General features: G+C 47.3%; 1 long non-coding RNA gene across 1 annotated transcript; it reads right to left on the bottom strand.

Annotated features, from left to right (window-relative positions):
• Window positions 1–5,936: 5,936 nt before the first annotated feature.
• On the bottom strand, window positions 5,937–19,441 carry LOC121159013. Its single transcript, XR_005884290.1, has 3 exons — window positions 19,431–19,441; window positions 13,560–13,564; window positions 5,937–6,030 (listed from the first exon to the last, which is right to left on the bottom strand). It is a non-coding gene; the product is annotated as an uncharacterized LOC121159013 (long non-coding RNA).
• Window positions 19,442–23,898: the final 4,457 nt, after the last annotated feature.

Raw genomic sequence — 23,898 nt, forward strand, 5'->3', positions numbered from 1 at the left:
GTGATAGGAATAGCGTGTCTTTCTCCCTCACACCACACCGTGGCCACACATGCTTGCGAGAAAGCATGGGCACACACACACATTTCAGCCTCCAGCCGCTCTGTGGGGTCTCCTGATCTATCTGCCGCCGAGTCTCCCTTCACACATTCAGCAAGCTGGGCCAAGTGCTGAAAATTCCACTTTGGGCTTGGGGTAATTTACAACGCTCCACCGAGCTGTAAGCGCTGAATTGCTACCTGCAAGAGGTGCGTTGGACGACTACAGCTCTACATGAAAATACACCAGGGACCCCGATCCCGGGCAGGCTAAGTCAGCTTGATGGACAGGTGCCAGGCAGCTGGGCAGAGGCTGGGGTGGAAGTAGAGCCTTCGAGGTTCAGGAAGCACATGAGGGGTCACTCTGGGGCTCCCCAGTAGAAAGATGCAGAGGCAGGTCAGGGGAGGGTTACAGCTCACAGTAAAAAGTTTGCTCTTTAGCTTAGAAGTACTGGGATCTGGTCAAGATAAAGAGGGCAGGGGGCTGGGGGTGGGAGAGGATCCAGGTCAGCTCTTCCGGAGGAGGGATACCTGATGGGCCACAAGAGTGGGGTCCCTTTGACCCTGGACTTGACCCTAGAGTTGAGCTTGATTTCAAGGCTATCTGAGCCCAGACTGCCTTCCCATTTCCATCCTTCTAGAAGCTTTCTCTCGGAGCACCTATCATGTCCTCAGGGCTCTCACCATGCTCACTTCCTGTGCCCCCTTTTCCCTCCCCTCTCCTTTTTCCAGCTGTGGAAATGCTGGGCACTCTTAACAGATCCAGATGTGCCACCTGGGACCAAGTGCCAGGTTCCAGACTCTGCTCTGCTCTCTGCTTCGGCTTCCTGCTCATGTGTACCAGGGAGGCAGCAAGGGCGTGGCTCTGGCACGTGGGCCTCTGCCACCCGCGGGAGAGACTCAGAGTTAGTCCTGGCTTCAGCCTGGCTGACGCAGGCATTTGTTGAGTAAGCCAGGAAGAGCGGATCTCTGTTTCAGCATGAGACAATCAATATTTCAATCAAATTATGTATATATATATATATATATTGAATATATATATATTGAATCAGGGTTAGCGTGTGCACTTCTAACTGCAGATTCACTCTAAATGGCTGCAAGCCAGGGCCGAGGCAGGCTGAAGCTTCCTTTGCGTTTCCTATGTGGATGCAAGGGCCCAAGCTCTTGGCCATCTTCTGTTGCTTTTCCAGGCCAAAAGCAGAGACACACAGGATGCTGGCACTGGATGCAGAGGCTTAGCCTGACGGGCTCAGCAAGCGGGTCTCCTGAGCCTCAGCGGACGGATGCTGTGCCCTTGTTCATTCTGAGCGCAGCAGCCAGCAGCACCTGGGACGGCTTCCAACTGCTGAGGTCTGGGGGAGCGGTGAGCTTGAGATCCTTTCCCATGTACCGCTAGCCCCACTTTGAGTAGCTAAAGGCTAGGTCATCGCTACCAGCTCTCAGCTCATTGCTTTGGTGGGCCAATTTTGGAGCGATCTGCCTTTCAAGCAGTGGTCACTTCATCTAGAGTTTTCAGATGAAAACGAAATAGAGCACTACAACGTAAGGAACCGAAATGCTAAGCACAGGCTTACAGAGACTGTAGGGTTGTTTCTTCTCCCTTAAAGATGTGTATTGTTATTGGAAATGAAGATTCACAGAGAAAAGGACAAACAAGAAGACTTTCCATCTGCTGATTCACTCCCCAGATGGCTTCAACAGCCAGGGCTGAGCCGGTCTGAGGCCAGGAGCTTCCTCCAGAAGCTTTGGGCCGTCCTCCACCACTTTCCCAGCCCACAAGGAGGGCACCAGATGGAACGTGGAGCAGCCAGGACATGAACCGATGCCTATATGGGATCCCAGTGGTTACACGGGATTGGACAATTGAGCCATTGCTCCAGGGCCCTCCAGTTTCTTCTTAAGGCAACAGAAATGTTCAAAGTAAAGGATAGGTGCTAGGCCTGCGTTAAGGTGCAGAGAAAAGCAACAGGCCATTGCCAAGTGCAAGCGAGTTCCTCCTCTCTCCCACAACAGTGCATCAGTAGATAGTCAAGTCTTTCACTATGACCCACACTAAGAACTGTCTTTTAGGTTGTGTTCACAGACTGTTGGGGTCTTTCTTAACCAAGTCCCTGTTGGGCCATTGCAGCTTCCCTGGAACGGACCTGAAGCTGATCATTGTCCTTATGTTTTTCTGCTTATCAGGAGTTGCCCAGTGAAACCACCATTGAGCATGTCTCCCACCACGCTCCATCAGACTCTTGCAAGCAAGCTGCGGGAACAGACCAACGGGTGGCCGTGCAAGGGCTGGTTTCTATGGGAACTCTTGATGTGGGAGGTTGCAGGTGAATGAATGAGGAGGGTCATGACACGAGAACTAAATTGCTTGGCACCTGTAGTCTTGATGAGTACATACCAGGTCTAACAAACAAACCTGTCATGTACATTTCCTATTGTTCGTATCGAGTTCCTGTATGTGTATGAGGTTCTACATTTATAAGATAATCATTAACATAAACTATATGACCTTCCCTTATAACTGATCAATAAATACTGGATGATGGGGAGAATCAAGAGGACGGAATATGGTAAGGACACGTTTAAACAGATGGAGAAATATTAGGCAGTGGGAAGCAGAGGGTGCATTCTGGGAAATACAAGGGGACAAAACAACAGCAGAAGGCACCTGGAGATTGTCAGACACAGGAAAGCAGCGGACACAATGGCGTGGTGTTGCAGTAACTGATACCCCAGCAACACTCAGCCAGCAGTGATCTGAACTCCACTGGCAGCCGGAACTCCACCAGCAACAAGGTGGGAAGGGACGTTTCCGGGAGCTCCAGAGAGGAACCCAAAAAACTGCTCGTCCTACTGGTCTGTTTGATTTGACCAGAAGCAGAGACAGAGTGGCAGGTCCCAGACAGGAAGTGTGGGAACAGGGTGGATTTCTTAGCCCAGTCCACCTCCTAGATCCATATTGTGTAAGGAGGCAAGGGCTATGGGGCAGGACTGTGTATGCACAGAGCTGGGAGTGAACTCAATTCTGACTCAGTGAACTGCAACAACATGGCATCCTACGGGTTCCACCCAGGATAGTTCTGGGTAGCACTCAGATCTGACAGCCAGCAGATCAAGAGCTCTAGTAGTGGCACATCAGGCGTCATTTCTTTCAGTATGGCAAAACAATTTAAGATTGCAGGGACAACAGTGAGCTGCGCATGAGCTGAGCTTAGCAAAAACTCACCGAGCTCAGTGCACTGCATCGATCCCACGGGGAAAATAATACCGACTATGGCATCGTATGGGTGAAAACAGGGCTGAGTAACTCTCAGACCTAATGGCCAACAAGTTCCAGCAAGATTACCACCAACAACCACCTAGCTTTGCAGGCCATGTGGTGTCTCGCTAATCCTGGGAATTACTCCAACCGGAAGTGAGAGAAAGGTTGTACAGACAATGGTGCAACCTCAGCATGGTATCTCAGGGGGTGGAGAGTGGTGAGCCAGGAGCTGGAGCTACTGAGACTGTGGTGGAAATCTAAAATTACAACCCAGACCTGGAACTCACTGGAGGGAGTGGCACAAGTGACTGCAAACAAAGAGCCGGGTACCAACTGCAATAAGTAAAATCAAACTGTAGACCTGTGGGTGACACAGCTTAGAAACCTGCCCCAAGGAGAAGAATCTACTAACCCGAAGTACAGAGACCAAGAGCGAAAGAAGAGACAGAGGCACAATGAAGACTCCGCTGCAAAGGAGCAAAACCTTTTGCCAACCTCAGAGCTCACTGAGGAAGATATTGAGAAAATGGGGGATACAGAAATCAAAACGTTTGTTTTGAATCTTATCAACAACGAGAAGCACGTAAAGCATGCATTGAAGGAATTTAAGGAATATGTCACACTGGAAATGAATCAAATGAAAGCTGATATATCAGAAATGAAGAATACAGGGGAGCAAGTTGGGCCTGGCACGGTGGCCTAGTGGCTAAAGTCCTTGCCTTGAACCCACCAAGATCCCATATGGGCACCAGTTCTAATCCTAGCAGCCCAGCTTCCCATCCAGCTCCCTGCTTGTGGCCTGGGAAAGCAGTTGAGGATGGCTCAAAGCCTTGGGACCCTGCACCCGCGTGGGAGACCCAGAAGAGGTTTCTGGTCCCCGGATTCGGATTGGTGAAGTACGAGCCATTGCGCTCACTTGGGGAGTGAATCATCGGACGGAAGATCTTCCTCTCTGTCTCTCCTCCTCTCTGTATATCTGACTTTGTAATAAACATAAATAAATCTTAAAAAAAAATACAGTGAAGCAAGTTAAAAGTAAAGTGGAGAATTTCCAAAATAGAATGATGGAAGCAGAAGAAAGAATCTCAAAATTAGAAGATATTTCCTGTCACCAGGGGAAAAAAACCAAAAAGCTGGAAGCAGAGCTGGATCAGACCAAAAAAAGTATTCAAGAATTGAAAGACACTATTAAAAGGCCAAATATAAGAGTTACAGGAGTCCAGAAGGTGCAGAAAGAGAAACTTGGATTAAAGGTGTATTCAACGAAATAATATGGGAAAATTTCCCTACTCCTGAGAAAGAATTGGGAAACAACAGCCGCACCGCCCACTCCCGCCATCTTCCTGCTGGCTGCCTGGGCTGCTGGTGGTCCTGGGGCTGGAGTCTGTGTGTCATTCCAGACATGTCAAATCTGAGCGACGGGCAAGACTGAGACCAATGTTTCCTCATGTATAGAGTTCTGAGCAGGAACATCTGGAAGCATCCCACAGCAGTTCTCATGGTTATGGTCCGTTCTCCTTGTCTCCCAAGGATGCTTGCGGAGTTCTCCCTGTGTTTCCAGGAAGAGTGAGACATGTACAAGTCCCTGTGCACAGGGAGGAGCTGTTGATGCTGCATCCACAATGTGACTGTCCCCAAAGCCTGCAGGAACGGTTTGTTCCGGGTGAGGGCCCCTCCCTCGAAGCCATGCTTCTCTGCACAGAGAAGCCATTCGGAAATCACTGAGTCTTGTGGAACAGGAACAATGCACAGAGCAAAAGCAAGGATCAAGTATTTTAATAACGTATACCTTTTAGTCATATATATGTACGCTGATGATTTGATAGTTTGTATTGATTAATTCACAGTTGTATGCTTCCTGCCATCAGTGATGTGTGGTGTTTTCAAACTCCTAAAAATGGTATTTAATTCATTTCAGTCATTCATTTAAAAACTAGTTTTTTTTTTAAATATGTGTGCATCAGTCATGTCTGTGTGTGTACAAGAACTGTTAAAACGAACAGAAACGTACTTAAAATTGTAACATGTACGTAAAATTTGCCGTTAGCCGTTTGTAAGTGTGCACTTGAGTAGGTTTAAATGCGTCCTCACGTATTTGCCCCTGACACCACTATCCATCTACGGGATCTTTTTCATGTCACGTAAAACTCCACAAATTCTAAATCCATTTCTCTAGCCCAGTCTTTGGCAATCATGATTCTGCCACTTGACTCTGTGAGTTTGTCTGTCCTGGGAAGTTCATGTAAGTGGAGTTATGTTAGCTTTGCTTACCCTAAAATGTCTTTCCACTTCTATCGGGGTCCCTCGTCCCGCAAGCAAGACCCCGATACTGTAAAGAGTCTTAAAAAAGTTTATTGGGTAAGACTTCAAGCGTTGTGGCAAAATGAAAGCAGTTACAGCACTTGTAAGATTTATTACAGTAAAGCAAAAGCAGCCTAGTGCTAGCTAGCAATAGCCTTGAAGTGATAGCTCTAGCTCTAGCCTAGCCTTGAAGTGCGCCTGGGAGAATCTCCTCATTAACTATTTTTCACCCAGACCTTTTTACATTACACAAACCAATCCATACACAGTTCCTCACATCATGTGATAAGCACACCAATCATGACTTAGGTCACGTAGTTTCCCTGCGTGCTCGGCCCAATCCTCAGTAACTTCCCAAAATCTGTTTACCACCTTTGTGCCACGAAGCAATGGTCAGCAAGTGCCATCTTTGAGGCGTGGCTCCGCTCTCCACAACTTCATTCTATGGAATTCCACTGGATAGAAAATCATAAATTGAAGGTCATTTTCTTTTACAGTTTTGCGTACAACTTTTCCTTTTCATCATGCTGACAGCAGCGTGTGTGCACTTGGGTCTACCTAACATGCCACGGGGGGTTTTTCTTTTGGCTGCCTCCTGGGGATGGTCTTCTACCTTCGTGTATCAGCAGTTGGTCCCTTGCTTGGAGAAGTTTTCTTTCTGCCCATCATGATTAGAAGTTACTGAACCATTTTGGATCTATGAATTGGTGTCTTTCACAAAATTTAGAAAGTTTTAGACATTGCTCTGCAACATGCATTTCCCAGTGAAACTACACTTGACGTGTAAGTAGGACTGCTTTCCGGAGTGGTCCACTATAAAGACTTATCGCCCCATGTAACTTCAAGTTCCATTGTTTTCTTTTCAATCCAGCGCTAAGCCAACCAGTGAACTTCCCTTTTAGTTATAAGTTTTATGTTTTTCTAGTTTCTTTTTTCTCTTCTTTTAGTGTCTAAAATACATTATTTTAATAACTTCACTTAAAGACTTCAAGTGTATCATAAAAAGATAAGAATTAATTAAAAATAATAATTAAAAATATCTTTTTTCTGTTATATGTTATTAACACTGGGATTCTCACTTGATCCTCATTTTACAAGTTCATGTGTCAGAATAATTATAGCAAGTGTGCTGAGAGGGGAAAATCAGAGATCTTCCACCTGCTCGTCCACCCCACAGAGGGCAGCAATGGGCAGCAGTGTGCCAGACCAAAGCTGGGAATCAACAGCTTCTTCCTGGTCGCCCATGTGGGCACAGGGGTCCTAGGACCTGGGCCACCTTTCACTGCTTTCCTAGACACATTAACAGGGGGCTGGATTTAAGTAGAGCAGCTGGGACTTGAACCAGCACTTTTATGAGGCGTTAGCGTCGCAGGCGGCAGTTGTATCCTCCAGGCCACAATGCTGGCCTGATGGGACCCATTTTATGAAAACAAAACTTGAAAGTAACTGGTCATCACCAGAATAGCCATATGTAATATGCAAGAGTTTTCTGATTTTTTTTTCCTTGGGAAAGTATTTAGAAGCAAGTCGTATGCATATGGTCAAACCATATCTATGTGTATAGCTTGTTTTATTTTTTCCCTTCTAAATGAAGGCGTTATAGGTTGAGTTTCTAGGAAGAAAAGTCCCAGACACATTCTGCAGGGTGGAAATTAGGGTATGCCCCTGGTTCCACCATCTGTGCCAGGAAAGAAAGGGAGGAAGTGCCGGAGAAGAGGGAGGACTCGAGGTGTGCTCCCAGCAGGAGACCCGGGCTTCCCCCCCCCCCCCCGTCCCCCACCCCAGCTGTGCAGACATAACAGCTGAGTCAGCCAGAGATGGACAGATCTGTTTCCTGGCTTCTTTGCTTTGTTTTGGTCTTCTTTTGTTGGCTTGTTTATTTTAAAGATTTGTTTTATTTTTATTGAAAATACAGATCTGAGAGGAAAGACAAAGAGAAAGATCTTCCATCTGGTAGTTCACTCCCTGAATGGCTGCAACAGCCAGAGCTGAGCCGATCCGAAGCCAGGAGCCGGAAGCTTCCTCTGGGTCTCCCATGGCTTTGAGCCATCCTCCATTGCTTTCCCAGGCCATAAAGAGGGAATGCAATGGGAAGTGGAGCGCCTGGAACATGAACTGATGCTCATTGGGGATCCTGGCACTTGCAAGGTGAGGATTCAGCCATCAACCCATTATGCCGGTCTCTCTCTCTTCCTTTCTTTCTTCCTTCCTTCCTGCCAGTCGGTCTTTCTTTCTTTCTTTTCTTTTCTTCTTCTTATCTCCTTTCTTCCTTCCTTCCTTTTCTTTCTTTTTTGAAGATTTATTTATTCACTTGAATGTCAGAAATACACAGAGAGACGTGAAGACAATGAGAGAGATCTTCCATTTGCTAGTTTGCTTCCTAGATGTGTCCGTAGCAGCTAGCATTGGGCCAGGCTGAAGCCAGGAGCCAGGAGCTTCATCCAAGTCTCCCATGTGGATGCACAGCCCCAGGCACTTGGGTCATCTTCCAGTGCTTTCCCATATATTTTGTAGGAAGCTGGATTAGAAGTGGAGCTGCCAGGTCATCAAGCAGCTCCCATATGACATACCGGTTGTTGGCAGACAGGGGCTTTCCTCACTATACCACAGTGGTGGCCCCAGATGGACAGATGTTTACAATCTTGGCTGAGTCTGTCACCAGATGTGGAGTACTTCAGGCGGGACTGTCTCTGCAGTGTTACCAGCACTTCCTACAGCGCAAGCAACAAGATGCACATCAAAAGGAGGGTGCCTGTCTGGGTGCTGGGTCCCAGTGTTCATTCCAGAAGATAAATGGGTGATGTTTGCTGGCTGCTGGGGTTTGAGTGTCACACCCAATCCCAAATCCATCTGCTGCAGCTGAGTCCTCTCTGAACTCCCGGAGGAGCAAGGGCCTCTGGGAAGTGACTGGATCACCTGCTCAAGGCAGGGCTGTCCTGAATGGGATTAGCACCTTACAAAGGAGGCCCCCCCCACAAGAGCCCTTGTGCCCCTCCCACCACACGAGGTCACACTGAGGGTCTAAACAAGTCCCCCCTCCCCACGCCCTGTCACTGGATCTGCCAGTGCCTCCGGAACTGAGAAGTAAAGGGCTTAGACACCACCCAGACTAACAGCCAAAACAGATTCACATGCTTGTTCCACAACAGGAAAAGGCAATGACTCCTTCTTATCATGACACGGGTTTCTTTCAATATTTTGAAATCAATAAATGAATTTAGACATGAGAACTGCTGAATGCTGGTTACACAATATCATATCAACTAATTCTGGTACGTTACAAATTGTTACTGATGTAATGTCGAGGCTTTCAATTGATTGGGATGATGCTCTTTCGGCTGTACCTTCAGACCAGAGACTGTCTCCCCATGAAACTGTCGAACTTATCTGCACAATAAGATGCTGGACTCTATGTTTTGTAGATGCTTGCAAGGAAAAAAAATCTCAACTGAATTTGATCTGTGGTAATGAAACAAGATGGAAGAATCCACCATAGGGGGGGGGGAGCGGGTTTTGGGGAGGGGAGGGGGGAATCCCAGTGCCTGTAAAACTGTGTCTCATGATGCAATGTAATAAAAAAAATAAATTAAAAAAAAAATAAATTAAAAAAAAAAAGTACTAATAAAAAAAATAAATAAAAAATTTAAAAAAAAAAGAACTGCTGAGAAAACACTGATCGTTTATAAAATATTCCCTCTCCCCCATGCTTTTCCTCCCCAGGTTTTTTTTTTTCCCTTTTTTTGAGGTAATGGAATGGAAATTATTTGGTTTGTTTGGGGTTGAATGGTGTCCCAGAAATAGGTATTTGAAATCCTCACCCCTGCCGGGGCAACAGCTCAATTGTCTAATCTTCCACCCATAAGCACTGGCACCTCATATAGGCACTGGTTCATGTCCCAGCTGCTCCACTTCCCATCCAGCTCCCTGCTTGTGGCCTGGGAAAGCAGTGGAGGATGGGCCAAAGCCTTGGGACCCTGCACCTGCGTGGCCGACCTGGAAGAAGCTCCTGGCTCTGCTCTGGTCAGCTCAGCTCTGGTCACTGTGGCCACTTTGGGAATAAACTGGCAGACAGATCTTTTTCTCTGTATCTCCTTCTCTCTGTAAATCTGCCTTTCAAATAAAAATAAATCTCCTTAAAAAAAATACTAAATGCTTAAAAAAAAAAATCCTCACTCCCCCATCGCTTAGGACCAATGAATGACCTTGTTCAAAAACAGTGATGCAGATGTGTCATGAGCTACAAGGAGATTACATCTTAATAGTGGACCTATATCTAAACTCATCTTGCTAGTGTCCCCACAAGAGAAGACAGACACCCGAGGAAGGGCAGGCAAAGAATTCATTTATGTTGTGAAGAATCAAGCTAGGACTTTCTAGGATTACAGCAGCTAAAGGAGGTAAAGAAGGGTTCTTCCAGCTTAGAAGCCTCAGGGGAACCATGGCCCTGCCAGCACCTTTAGCTTCAGCTTGTACCCTCCGAAACATGAGCCCAGCATGAGCTTGGATAGCTGTAGACCGCAGACTGCTTGACTGTTTTAAGTACTTTTTGCTTTTTGTTCTAGCAAACTGATTCAGGCATATAGCAATTTTCTTGCACCAAAGAGCATAAAGTTAAAAAGACACAGCTATTTTCTCTTCATCTCAACCTTCCATATTTCTATTTTGGTGCATTTCATAATGTAAAGTGATGATCATTTGCAAACATTTGTTAAGTATGAATCATTTTTCTTTTTGCATGTGCGCTCTGTCTTCAGAATGGCATCCAACTAAAGCAATGCCTGTGTGTGTGCTGGGAACTGTGGTTGAAACATCATTTGCAGAGATAACATGAGGCCCAGGACAATGAGCTGCTTCATTAGCTTCTGCCAGGTCACGGGGCTGGACTAATCCAGGATCCCCTTAATCCAGTTTCAGAATCTGAACTTTTCTGGGTCAGCCAGCCCGGCTAGAGGCAACACATGATGCGAGTATTCTTCAAGTCCACTTGCTCCTGGAGTGTTGCCCTTGGATGTGTCAGCCCTATGTGTGTGGGCATCGTCCAGTGCCCCAAGCCTGGATCCTAGCTTTGTCCTCCCCTGGCTTTCCAGAGCAGGGCAAAGTTCTACTTAGTCTCAAGGCCTTGCAGCGAGCGGCCTCCAAGTTAGACTACCAAACATGGTTCTCATTTCTGATTCCATTTCTATTTTTGCCCCCATTTGGTCCAATTGTTCATCATCTTATTATTTTTTAAAAATTTTATTTATTCTTATTAAAGAGGAGAGACACAGAGAGAAAAATTTTCCACCCATTGGTTCACTCTCTAAATGGCCACAATGGCCAGAGCTGAGCTGATCCGAAGCTGGGATCCAGGAGCCTCATTCAGGTCTCCCATGCAGGTGCAGGGTCCCAAGGCTCTGGGCCATCCTGTACTGCTTTCCCAGGCCACAAGCAGGGAGCTGGATTGGGAAGTGGAGCAGGGAGCAGCCCATATGGGATATTGGTGCTTATAAACTGAGGATGTAGCCATTGACCCATGGCTCCAGGCCCAGCTTTCTCTTTATCTTATTAACGCTTTTAATCCTGACTTACAAAAACAAACAAAATTTATTTGAAAAAGTGACAGAGAGAAAGAAAAACTGAGAGAGATCTTCTGTCTGTTGACTCACTCCCCAAAAGGCCACAATGTTGGGAGCAGGCTGGGTTGAAGCCCGGAGTCTGGCACTTCATTCAGGCCTCCCACGTGGGTGGCAGAGACCCAGCTAGGGCCATCTTCCTATGCTGTCCCAGGAGCAGTAACACAGAGCTGCTCTGCAAGCTAAGCTGCTGGGGCTTATAAACCTGCACTCCAACATGGGATGCTAGAATTGCAAGTGGCAGCCTAACGTGCTGTGCCACAGCGTAGGCCCCCTAATCCGGATTTTAAACCGTGGCCGGACACTCTATCATTACCAAAAGCATAGTTAAGCGCGTTTACAGGCAGCTCTCCCACAGTATCTCTATCTCTTAGCTCTCCTCCAATCCTTTCTCACCCCTAGTCTCTCCTTCACATTGTCAACAGCTCAGTTGCATTTTTAATTAACAAGGTAATAATTGTACATGTTTCTTGAGTTCCATGTAACTGGCTGATGCATGCGTACACTGTGTTGCAATCAAGTCAGGTTGATGGACACAGATGCTACTTTATCATTTTTGCAATGATGTTAAAAAACTCTTTTTTCTATTTTGAAATACACATTACTGCTAACTATAGTCATCCTGCCGTGCCATGAGACACCAGATCTTTTTCTTATTTCACTGTAACTGAATCCCATTTCAACTCCTTCCTGCTCTCCTCAGCCTGTTCTACTTCCAGCTTCAGGACACCAGCCTTCTTGAACTCCAACCGTGACCGAGGTCCTGAAGAGCTGGTTTTTCAGTGCAGGCCCATTTCATGGAACATCATGTCTTCCAAGTTCACCCACTCACATGGTTTTTCCCTTTGCGTAACTCAGTAGTATTTTACTGTGTAGCACAATCTACGCGTTTTTTTACCCAGTTCATCCACTGTTGAGCACCTTGGTGAATCCACACCTTAGCTACCATCCATGGAACGCAGCGATGCAGCAACACAGGAGTGCAAACGACACTTCAGCATACTGACTTTAGTCCGTGTGCACACAGACCTGGATGCAGGAGGCTGGAGCATGTCAAAGTTCCCTTTCTGTTTTGAGGTAGCTCTATACTGTTTGAAAGAGTGAGACAAAGAGAGGAGAGAGACCAACACACACACACAGATCTTCCATCTGCGGCTTCACTTTCAAATGCTCACAGCAGCTTGGGGCAAGGACAAGCTCAAACCAAGAGCCTGGGACTCCAGCCAGGTCCTACGTGAGCAACAGTGGCTCAAACCCCTGAGCCCTTTCTGCTGCTCTCCCAGATGCATTGGCTGTAGCGGAAGTGGAGTAGCTGAGACTGAAGAGCTACTTCAATGGGTTGAAGACTGTCTCTTTTTTCTCTTTATCTTTAAAACAAACAAAAAAAAAACACTTTAAAAGATTTATTCTTTTTTTTCTTTTTTTTTTTTTTTGAAAGTGGGTAATATCATTGTTTCCACACTAATACAATCATTTTGCCCTGTATCTGGGGTTAGGGGAGTAGCAAAGGGAAAAGCCCCACCCAACTTCCCACCCATCCCCAACATGAGGTGCGCTCCAAGGGTCCTGCTCAAACAATTTTGATAGTTCATCAGTGCTGGATTGCTGCCAATCTCACCGTCCCAACCGCAATGAAACCTATTCAGAGTCCACTGGCTGACAGTCTCTTGATGGTTGGGGTTCCAAGATCAGCAGTTCAGTTGGAGAGATATCCAAAGAAACTTCATCTGAGTTGATCCCAGATCTGATTCTTGAGTGAGTTTGCTAGTACAGATTCCAACACCGTTCGTCACACCAATCAGCTTATGCACATGCCAGTTGTTGTGATTGCTGGGTCCGTTCGGTTTCCAGCCCTGTCTTCCTCGTGAACCAATGGGTGTTGTAGTCCAGCTCGATCCTACCCATTTCATACTCGGTCTTCATGCAAACCAGTTGGAGCTGCAGCCTAGTTGGGGCGACTCCCCAGAACCCCTACCAGATCTGCCCCCTACCATGGTTCCCATGCTTGCCAGTATGTACCACAGGCTTGTCCAGTCTGTCCCACATCCCATTTAGCTCTCGCACACGTCAATGGACATTGAAGCCTAGTTCAACCCAACCAACCTATTATCCAGCCCATACACCTACTGGCAGGTGCCTTTCTGTCTAGCCACCCCTGCCCCTATCCTGGTTTTCGTGCTGTCCAGTGGGGGTGGTAACCCTGAGGGAGGTGCCCACTATTTCCCTACTAGGCCACACCCACTCCCAGATTATGCAGTCTCCAGGTGGTTCTGGCATTTGACTTGACAGAATTAGCTCCCAGGACCAGCCTCTGCCAGCTAATGCTGTGGCTAAGCCCAAATACCCCTCAACCCACTCTAATTTTACTTGCACAACTCAGAACAGTCAGCTCACCGTGAGGCCCACAGGTGCTATAGCCCTGCCTAGTCTGAACTTCCCCCATCCCAATTCACGCTTTCCAATGGAAGCAGTTATCCAGCAGGGGCGCCCACGTCCCCCTGCCGGCTTTGCCTCCTCCCTGATTGTCACATGTGCTGTTTATGCGCTACATCTGGTATGGCTCATCTCACCTTGGCATTACTTGTTGTGTGCTGGTATGTGTTGCAACCGAACCTGGCTCGACCCACACTCTGTTCTGGTGCTTGGATTCACCAGAAGGTAATGTGAACAGGTTCAGTGTGGTCTGCCCCCAACCCATGCCATGTGTATGCCAGTGGGATAATTTCCATTGCCTGTTCTGGGTTGTTCCCTATTGTGCTTCTTGCACTTGCCCGCAAGCAGGGGACTGTGTCCTGCCAGAGAAGTTGCCCAGGCTCCTCCACCAGAACCTCTCCCACTGCCAGTTTTTACGCATACCAGTGGATCCATGAGCCAGCACTACTCAGTTCACCTCCTGTCCTAAGAGGAACAGTGGTTTTTCCTGACTGGCCTTCGACCCAAGCTGGTTCTTGTTGTTGGATATTTCAACCCAGCCACGGCTCTTCCATACCCCCACACAGCTCACACATGGTTCAGTAGGGGCTGAGACCTAGCCTAGTCTGTCACACATCTTTCCCCGGTCCTCCAGAACACCAGATGGTGTCGGAATCTGGCCTGGCTTGGTGCTTCCAGTCCCAGTACACACTTGTGCCAAGTGAGATTACAATCGTATCCTGATCAGAATGCAGCCTCAGTTCCAGCCCATGCGCTCCTTGGTGGGAAACTCAACCCAGCTAGGGTGTCCCGTTATTTCCCCAACCGGGCCTCTTCCCTGCCTTAGATCAGGTGCAGGCCGGTGGTTGTTCTGTCTCCACTTGACAGAGCCCCTCACTTGTCCTGGCCCCTTGGATGCTGTGGCTTAGTGCCTCTGCCTCACGCAGATCAGTATATGCAAGGACCTACATGGCATGAGCTGTGCTCCAACCTGATTTCTGTTGTTTCTTGTGAGTTAAGGTTTGTTCAGCCCTGCCCATTCTGCCCCCTTCCAGTGGCAGCCCGGCCCACCCCACATCCTGTGTAAAGATGCGTATTTGGGTGCTGCTGCCTTGACCTACCCTGACTGTTGTGGGTTCCTTTACCCATGAGTGATGGCAGGTAACATGGTCACACCTAGCTTAGACCATTGCAACCCCATCTTGTGAGCTAACCCGGGGGACTTGTATTCCAAAGGGTTGGGCCCACACAACCCCACAGAGTCTACCTCCAGCCCAAGTTCTCTTGCATGCTGGATAGTGTCTTGATCCTACCAAATGTGACCACTCTACAACTCCAACACTCAGTCGGGCAATGGTACCCAACACTGCCAAAGAGGCCCCCATCCATAGCTTTGGTGTGGGCTAGTGTGTGGCAATCAGTGATGTTCTATACTAATATCCCATCTCTGTATTCATAATTGAGCTGTTGCATCTGTCTTTCTAATATTATCTTCTGGATACTTCACTCCAATCCACCAGGTCTTGGTCCCCTTGATGCTTAAATCTTTCATGACCCTGTCACTGAGAATAGCCGAAAATTCACTTCGCACCTACACTCAAACTAGTCTTAGTCATGAGTGACCACAGGCAGCAACTACGTATCTTGAAAACTCCAGAGTTTGCCCTGCCAGGCGGCCAGCAACCAAAGCCTGGCACCACTTGGTGTACTGGCTGCCCTAGGGGAGGCTGAGGACTCACTCATTGCCTTGTGGCAGTGTCTTTGGCGTGAGTCCCCAGCATTGAGTCTGACCTGGCAGGGGCACCCCCCACAGTCGCCACACTGCAGGGAGCGTCAGAGGCCCCCACGCCCAAGGCCCGAACTCCTCCCAAACTCACCCAGCCGCCAGATCTTTAACGATTTATTCTTATTTGAAAGATTTACAGAGAGACAAAGATCTCCCATTTTGCTAGTTTACTCCCCAAATGGCTGCAACCTCTGAAACTGAGTTGATCTGAAGCCAGGAGCGAGGAGACACCTGGGGGTCCCCCCACATAAGCACAGGGTCCCAAGGACCAGGCCATCCTCAACAGCCCTCCCAGGCCATAAGCTGGGAGCTGGAGCAGAAGTGGAGCAGCCAGGACACAACCATCACCCACACGGCATGCTGGCACTTGAAGGTTGATGTGCGTGTTGAATTATGACGCAGGCCCCCAAACAAATGCATATTTTGAAAGAAGAAGTAGTTGTCATTCCTTTTAAATGCTTTGATGGACGGTGAAGGGTGCCAGGCACATTGTCTCCGATCTGCAGCCAGCTCACCTAATTGGCATGAGAACACATCTAAAACTACAGCTTCTCCATGTATTAAGCTGAGCACTGTTTCTCGCCTAAAATTCACATCCTCGCACAACCTCAGAATGTGACCTTACAGGGAACGGGGTCTGTTCAAATGGAATTATCTGGAGTTGCATCACTATGAGGTCACCGGTCACCTGGGTGAGGGTGGGCCTGGAATCCAGTGGTTGCCTTTGTAAGTCCATGTGAAGACACTGGTCCACAAAGAGGCAAGGGCAGAGGCTGCACGATGCAGCTTGGCCAAGGAATGCCAAGGAGTGGCCAGCAGCCACCGAAAGCTGGAGTGGACTCCCTAGAGCCTTCCGAGTGAGCTTGCCCTCCCAGTATCTCCATGGCAGACGTCTAGCCTCAAAGGCAGAGATTTATTTTCTGTTGTTGAAAGCCATCGCTTGTGGCACTTTGCTGTGGCCGCCTGGAGAAAGAAATGTGCTCCAGCAGGTTCTTTTTCTGCATTTGGCAACTCTTCTGTGCAGGGTCAGTCATCTTCGCTGAAGCTCCTTCACCATTGCAATTTCCAGGTTGTTCTTGTCCTGGTCCACAACCCACTTTACTCGTCCACAGCTGATGGGGCAGCTGTAGGCTCAACACTAGACAGAAGCTCGGCCTGTGTGGGCTGCTCCACCTGTTTGTCTAACTGCCTAAGGCTTCACTGCTCTCCTCTCTTATTTCATACCATCCGGGTGATTCTGCTGCTCTCATTACTCTTGCCAGACTCATTTTAAAATTCAGTAAAAATGAACTAAAGGAAACCAATATTGCCACCCAGTTCTTTCCACTATATGACAGTGGGATATTGGAGTGGGAGGGGTCATGGGCATTTTGCCTGGTGGTTAAGACACCTCTTTGGACACTCACATCCTATAATGGAGTGCCTGGATCCAAGTCCCTGCTCCACTCCAGATTCCAGCTTCTTGCTAATGTGCAGCATTGGGAGGCGGCAGGTGATGGCTAAGAAGTTGGGTCGCTGCCTGCTCACAGTGGATATCTGTTTAGGGTTTGTGGCTTTGACCTGACCCAGCCTTAGCTGTGGGCCACGAGATAGGAGATCCATATCGCTCTGTCTTCCCAAACCGTAAAAGAATATATGGAATAAAGACGGATTGTGGGCCTTTGTGGAAGGTCTGCTAAGTACAGTGTGTTATGCTAAATAAACTCTGTACATACAATTTTCACCCGTTGAACTCAAAACAACCCTTGGAGAACGTACCATCATTATACCTGTTTTACAAACGTAGGTAAAAGAGGGTGAGAGAAGTGAAGTGATGCAACTCAGTGTACATCTAAACCCAGAGTTAAATACAGGATGCAACTCTCAATGACCAGATTCTATCCCCCAATTTCTTAGAAGTCCAAAGAATTGTGTCTTCCCCTGGGATCTTACGGACCATTATCTCCCTTCCTCCAAGTCTGCTGCTGACTTCAAGATTTTGCCTATGCCCGTCCTTTTTTTGGTTTTTGCTTGTTTGTTTGTGTTTTGGTAAGCACAAAGTCCTAGGATTTTTATTTTAGTTTCTTGTCTGAAATTTTCGTGTTATTGACATAAATCATGAAAATTTTGGAACATACATGACGGATGTGGCTTAATCCAAAAGGACTAACAACCAGCAAAATAATTTTCACGGGGAAAAAAATTGCATTTATAGATTAATGAATACATACATCTTTACCTGGTTTCATTTCAAATACTTAGAGTATGTTTTTTCACTTGTAATTGTTGCTTATCATTAATATTACTTCCCATATCCCAGATAATCAATTGAGAACAGGTGCTAGTCATTTTGGTAGGAAGACTTCCTTTCCGGTTAACCCTTATTCTTTGCATCACTTATTGAAAGGGCTGTGCTTGACTAGCAAGAAGTGTACCTTCAGCATCCACCCATCCTTTGCCTGTCCTTTAATTTTCTTTGTTCACTAGGACTTGACTCTGGAGGGCAATTCTTTTTTTCCCCCATATACATATATATAATTTTATTTTGATGATCTTTATGTAGTTAATTAGGGCTCAAAGGGTCAAGGGCTACGGGAAAGTGGGTAAGACCATTGTTCCCACATTCTCTTTTTCCTTCCTGTATCTGGGGGAAGGGAGAAGCCCCACCCAGCCTCCCACCCATCCCAGGGTCCCTGACATGGAGCCTGCTCTGAGGGCACTGCTAAAGTGGTTCTGATAGTTCAACTGTTCTGAATTGCTGCCTGTCTCGCCATTCCAAACATGATGAAATCTCTCCAGAACCTACTGGCTGACATAGTCCACCTTAGAGTCTCCATTTGCTCAGATTTTCACTGTCAACACTTGGCTGGGGTAGTTGATCAATTTGTTCTGTCCTTTGTCAAAATCGTATACTATTAAAGTAGAACACTTTTTTAAAAAGAATTATTTTTATTGGAAAGTCAGATTTACAAAGAGAAGGAGAGACAGAAAGGAAGATCTTCCACCTGCTGATTCACTCCCCAAGTGGCTACAATGGCCTGAACTGAGCTGATCCTAAGCCAGGAGCCAGAAGCCTCCTCTAGGTCTCTACACAGGTGCAGGATCCCAAGATTTTGAGCCATCCTCTACTGCTTTTCTGAGCCACAAGCAGGGAGCTTGAAGGGAAGTGGAGCAGCCAGGATATGAACCGGCACTAATATCCCAGTGTATGCAAGGTGAGGACTTTAGCCACTAGGCTACCACGCTGGAACCAAACACTTTTTTTTTTTAACACAATCACTTACATACATATCCAGATCTTCTGCAAAATCATGGATATTTTTTTTAAACTTTTTCCATTTTTTATTATACTTTTGACAATCTTTACATAGTTAATTAGGGTAAAAAGGTTCAAGGGCTACAGGAAAGTGGGTAAGACTATTATTTCCATATTGTTTCCTTCATGTATCTGAGGTAAAGGGGGATATTAAGGGAGAAGCCCCACCCAGTCTCCCACCCACCCCAGGTCTCCGATGTAGGGCATGCTCCGAGGGTCTGGCTCAAATGGTTTTGATAGTTCAACAATTATGAGTTGCTGCCAATCTTGCCACTCCAAGCACGATGAGGTCTTTGAAGAATCCACTGATTGACAAAGTCCATCATAGAGTCTCTGCCCAGTTTTTCACTGCCAACATATAGCTGAGGTGGTTGATTGACTTATTCTGTCCTCTGTCATTTCATGGTTTAGGGTTCTGAGTCCGTCAGTTCGATTGGGGAGATCCCCAAAGAGACTTTGTCTGAGATAATCCCAGACCAGGTTCTTGTATGTGCTAGCAAGTACAGGGCCCGGCTCAGTCCATCGCCCTGATCAGCTGGTAGTTGCAATTGCTGGGTTGGTTCTATTTTCAGTCCTGATTTCCACAGGAACCAATGGGTGTTGCAGTCCAGCCTGGTTCTGCCCAGCACACACTTGGCCCTCACATAAACCGGTGGGAGCTGCAGCCTAGTTGGAGCGACCCTCATTAACCCCCACCAGACCTGCCTCCTACCTTGCTTTGCCAGCAGACTAGTCCAGTCTGTCCCACATCCCATTCAGCTCTCATACATGTCAATGGGCATTGAAGCCTAGTTCCATCTAACCAGCTCAACTATCCAGCCCACACAGATGTTGTTGGGTGCCTTTCTGTCTAGCCACCCCAGGCCCTGTCTTACCACGCATGGGAGCGGTAACCCAAGAGGGAGGAGCCCACTATTTCCCTCCCAGGCCTCTCCCACTCATGGATTATGCACTCTCCAGGTGGTTCTGTGGTTTAACTTGACAGAACTAGCCCCTAGTGCCAGCTTCTACCAGCTGATACTGTGGCTAAGCCCAAACAACCCTCACCCACTCTAATTTTGTTTGTACCAGTAGGAACAATCAGCCCAGCCTGGCTTTTCCCTGATCTAGCAGTCCACATGAGGCACATAGGTGTTGTAGCCCTGCTTAGTCTGGTCTGCCCCCATCCCAGCTCATGCTCTCCAGAGGGAGTAGCTGTCCAACAAGGGAACCCCCCTATATTCCCTCTGCTGGTTCCGCCCCCTCCCTTCCTGGTTCTCACATGTGCTGGTTGGGCACTGTGGTCACATCCGGTACAGGTAACTTCACCTTGGCATTCCATAATGTGCACTGGTGTTTGTCACGACTGAACCTGGTTCGACCCACTTTGTTTTGGTGCTTGGATTTGGTAGTGAATGACATGAACTGATTGAGCCTGGTCTATCCCTGACCCCTGCCAATTGTGTGCCAATGAGAAACTTTCCATGGCCTGTTCTGAGTTGTCTCCTATCATGTTTCTTGCACTTACCTGCCAGGTCTGTGTCCTGCCAGAGGAGTTTGCCCAGGCTCCTCCACCAGAACCTCTCCCACTGCCAGATTTTGCACATACTAGTGGGTTCATGAGCCAGCACTACTCAGTTCACCTCCTGTCCTAGCAGGGACAGTGGCTTTTCCTGACTGGCCTTCAACTCAAACTAGTTCTTGCTGTTGGATGTTTCAGCCCAGCCATGGCTCGTCCATACCCACATACAGCTCACACATGGCTCAGGAGGGGTTGAGACCTAGCCTAGTCCGTCCCACATCCACCCTGGTCCTCCAGGACACCAGATAGTGTTGGAGTCTAGCTTGGCTTGGTGCATCCAGTCCCAGTCCACACTTGTGCCAAGGGAGACTACAACCGTATCCTGATGAGAACACAGCTCCCATTCCAGGCCACGCGCCCCTTGGTGAGAACCTCAACACAGCTAGGGTGTCCCCTTAGCTCTCCAACCGGGCCTGTTCCCAGCCATGCCAGTGGTTGCTCTGACTCAGCTTGGCACAGCCTCTCACCTGTCCCGACCCCTGCCTTTGACTCTGTGGCTCAGCATCTCTGGCTCATGCAGACCCGTAGGTGCAAGAGCCTAGCTCGGCATGACCTGTGCTTCATCCTGAAAACCATGGGTTTTCAATTGCAGAAGAACTATATTCTACAGCAAGAGTATATTTTACATTGCAACTCAATTCACAGTCACACACATACACATCTTCCAAATACAACTATGTGGGTTGGCACAGTGGCTTAACAGGCTGATCTGCCACCTGTGAGTGCTGACATTCCCACCCCACATGGCATTGTTTCATGCCCCGGCTGCTCCACTTCTCATCCAGCTCCCTGTGTATGGCCTGGGAAAGCAGAGGATGGCCCAGATTCTTGGAACTGCACCAACACCGGAGACCTGGAAGAAGCTCGTGGCTTCAGATCAGTTCAGCTATAGCCACCGCAACCATTTGGAGAGTGAACCAGCATATGGTAGGTACTTCTCTGTCTCTCCTTCTCTGTAAATCTACCTTTCCAATAAAAATAATACAATCTAAAAATATAAACAAACAAAAAGAAAAAAAACAAATACAAGTAAAGGAACTTCACAGTTCATGGAAAATGAAATTAAGACATTATGGAACACCATTTTTAAAGTTCATGTAAATAGGGATCTTTAAAAATTATAGAAAATGCAGACTATTAAAAACTATATAAACTTACTTTTTTGCATCAAAATAAACTTATCTTTTAATTTCTTTTTTCATAATTAAAAAATATATATGTTGTTTATTTGAAAGGCAGAGTATGAGAGAGAAGTTTGTTTCTCAAATGGCCATGATAGCTAGGGCTGAGGTCAGGAGCCAGTAATTGCACTGTTATTTCCCATAAGACAGCAGGGACCCAAGCACTTGAGCCATCACACACTGTCTTCCTAGGCATGGTAGCAGGGAGCAGAATCAGCAGCAGAGCAGCTGAGACTTAAACCAGCACTCTGTTATGCAACATTGGCATTGCAAGCAAAGACTTAATGCATTATGCCACATTACCAGCAACTCCACAAACTTCAGAAAGTATCCTTGGGCTGGGGCCATTGTTGCAGCATGTTAAATCATGGCCTTTGGTGCTGCCATCCCATACGAGTGCCAGTTTGAGTCCTGGCAATTCTATTTCCAACTCAGCTCTTGTAATGGGTGCAGCCATTGATGGCTCGCAACCGCTGGTCAGGTTCAGTGACAGCGGATAGGATGCATCCCGCACCCCGCCCTTCCTGCCTCCTCTCGTGCCATTCAAGTTAACTGAAGGTGCGAAAAGCGCACCCTGCCCCTCCTGCCTTCCCCACCATTCACAACTGACAGGGTGGAAATGATTCCCGAGGCTCCATGCACCTGGCTCATCCTGCTGCCTGTTGGGCTAAGTTAGGTCAGAGAACTATAGGAAAACTTTGGGCTCTGATAACTGCCTTGCTGCCTGAAACTCTGTACTGTGTGGCTTTCAGTCTGACTGGAGGACAGAGCTTAAAAACCCCTGACTTTTGCCACTCAGCGCAGTGGCTCCTGCAGTGTAGTAGGGGCTGCTGTCACCAAACTTGGGAAATAAAGACTAACATCCTACACTTGGGTCCAGTGTGATCTCACTCACACTCCATAACACTCTTTGCTAATGCACCTGGCAGAAACAGTGGAGGATGCCCCAAGAGTTTGGGCTCCTGTGCCCACTTGGGAGACCCAGAAGAAGCTCTGCCCCCTAGCTTCAGCTTGGCCCAGGTTTAGCTATTGTGGCCATTTGGCGAGTGAACCAGAAAAACAAAACAAACAAAAAAAACAAGAGCGTGAACCAGTTTTTTTTTCTGTCTCTCCTTCTCCTCCTGTAAATGTTTTTCAAGTTAAAAAAAAAAGTTATATTCAAAAATAATCCTCCTCTACCAACGATAACTCAAACAAAAGTTTCATGGTTAGTAGTTGCTTCACTGCTTGTGACACACAGCGATTTTTGTATTTTATCCCTTATGATACAGTGCTCAACCTGAAGCATTAACCGATCTTTTAAAATTACAGGTGGGTCAGCCTTGACACACACTGATCCACACTGGGCTATGTGCTGTAAGATTTTGTTTTTGCGTTGTTATAGATCAACACACGGCCTGTCCCAAAGGAGGCATTTGAAGAGCACCTGCTGTAGGATTGACTTTTTCTTGAAGGAAAGAATGTTGCCTACCTTGTATTCACCCTGTACTTGCTGCCGTTCTTCCCACAGTAGTTAGTGATCAAATGGCTAAAATTCAGGCTTATTGTCAAGTTGCAGAGACCAGCATTTGACAAGCTTCTCCCATGTGGCAGTAACACAAATGTTCAATTCACAACTCCTTCTCTTCATTGCCTTAAAGGCAGCCTGGAATTGCAAGAGGGAATAAGAGAACGAGGTTACTCATCTGAGAAATTCTAAAAGGGGGTGAGACATTTGCAGAGCAAAATTAGCACCTCTGTTAACAATAAAGGCCATGCCAGGGGACTCATGATAACTCTCAAGAGCCGGTCAGGCCTGTTAATCAAACCCCAGGGTGAAGATCAGGGTGGGCCTCCTGCTGCCTGCTGATGGCCTCTGTAGGTAAGGCCTGAGGACCAATGCCAACAGGGTGGAGCTCAGCCAGCCTGGGTTATTGTTCCCAAATGCACCAACTAGATGGCAGTCCCCCTCAGGGATCTGAATCAGACTGGACTGCCACATGGGCTTGTCACCTGCTAATTTCTAGTGGGCACTGCCATTGCCAAGCTTGGTTAATAAAGACTCCTTAATGCACCTTGGACTTGTGTGGTGTGATCTTCCTCGCACCCTTCATGGACCCCACACTTACCTGGCAGGATCTCCCTTGCATCACAGCATCAGGGGAGGCACCACTGACCAAGCACAGGCTACTAATCTGTTGGCTTCAGGTTTCCCAGCCTCCAGCAGTGTGAACGACACACTGCTGCTCTGTACAAATTACCCAGTCCTGAGTATCCTGTTTAACAGCCCAGACTGACTAACAGCTTCTGTGTTTACAGAGATATAGATGAAATGCTACACAGTGTTTAAACCAGTCCAGGGACCATCACAGCTCAGGTTCATATTTGCTGCCTTTAGTTCACACTACTGTTTGTTAGAACCTGGAGAACATTTTAAAATTGCCCTGTTCCCCACCTTCAGCATGGCTGACCTGGAA

This window comes from Ochotona curzoniae, unplaced genomic scaffold (assembly GCF_017591425.1).
Source record: "Ochotona curzoniae isolate NIBS_2020 unplaced genomic scaffold, NIBS_Ocur_1.0 contig_4064, whole genome shotgun sequence".
Lineage (NCBI taxonomy): Eukaryota > Metazoa > Chordata > Mammalia > Lagomorpha > Ochotonidae > Ochotona > Ochotona curzoniae.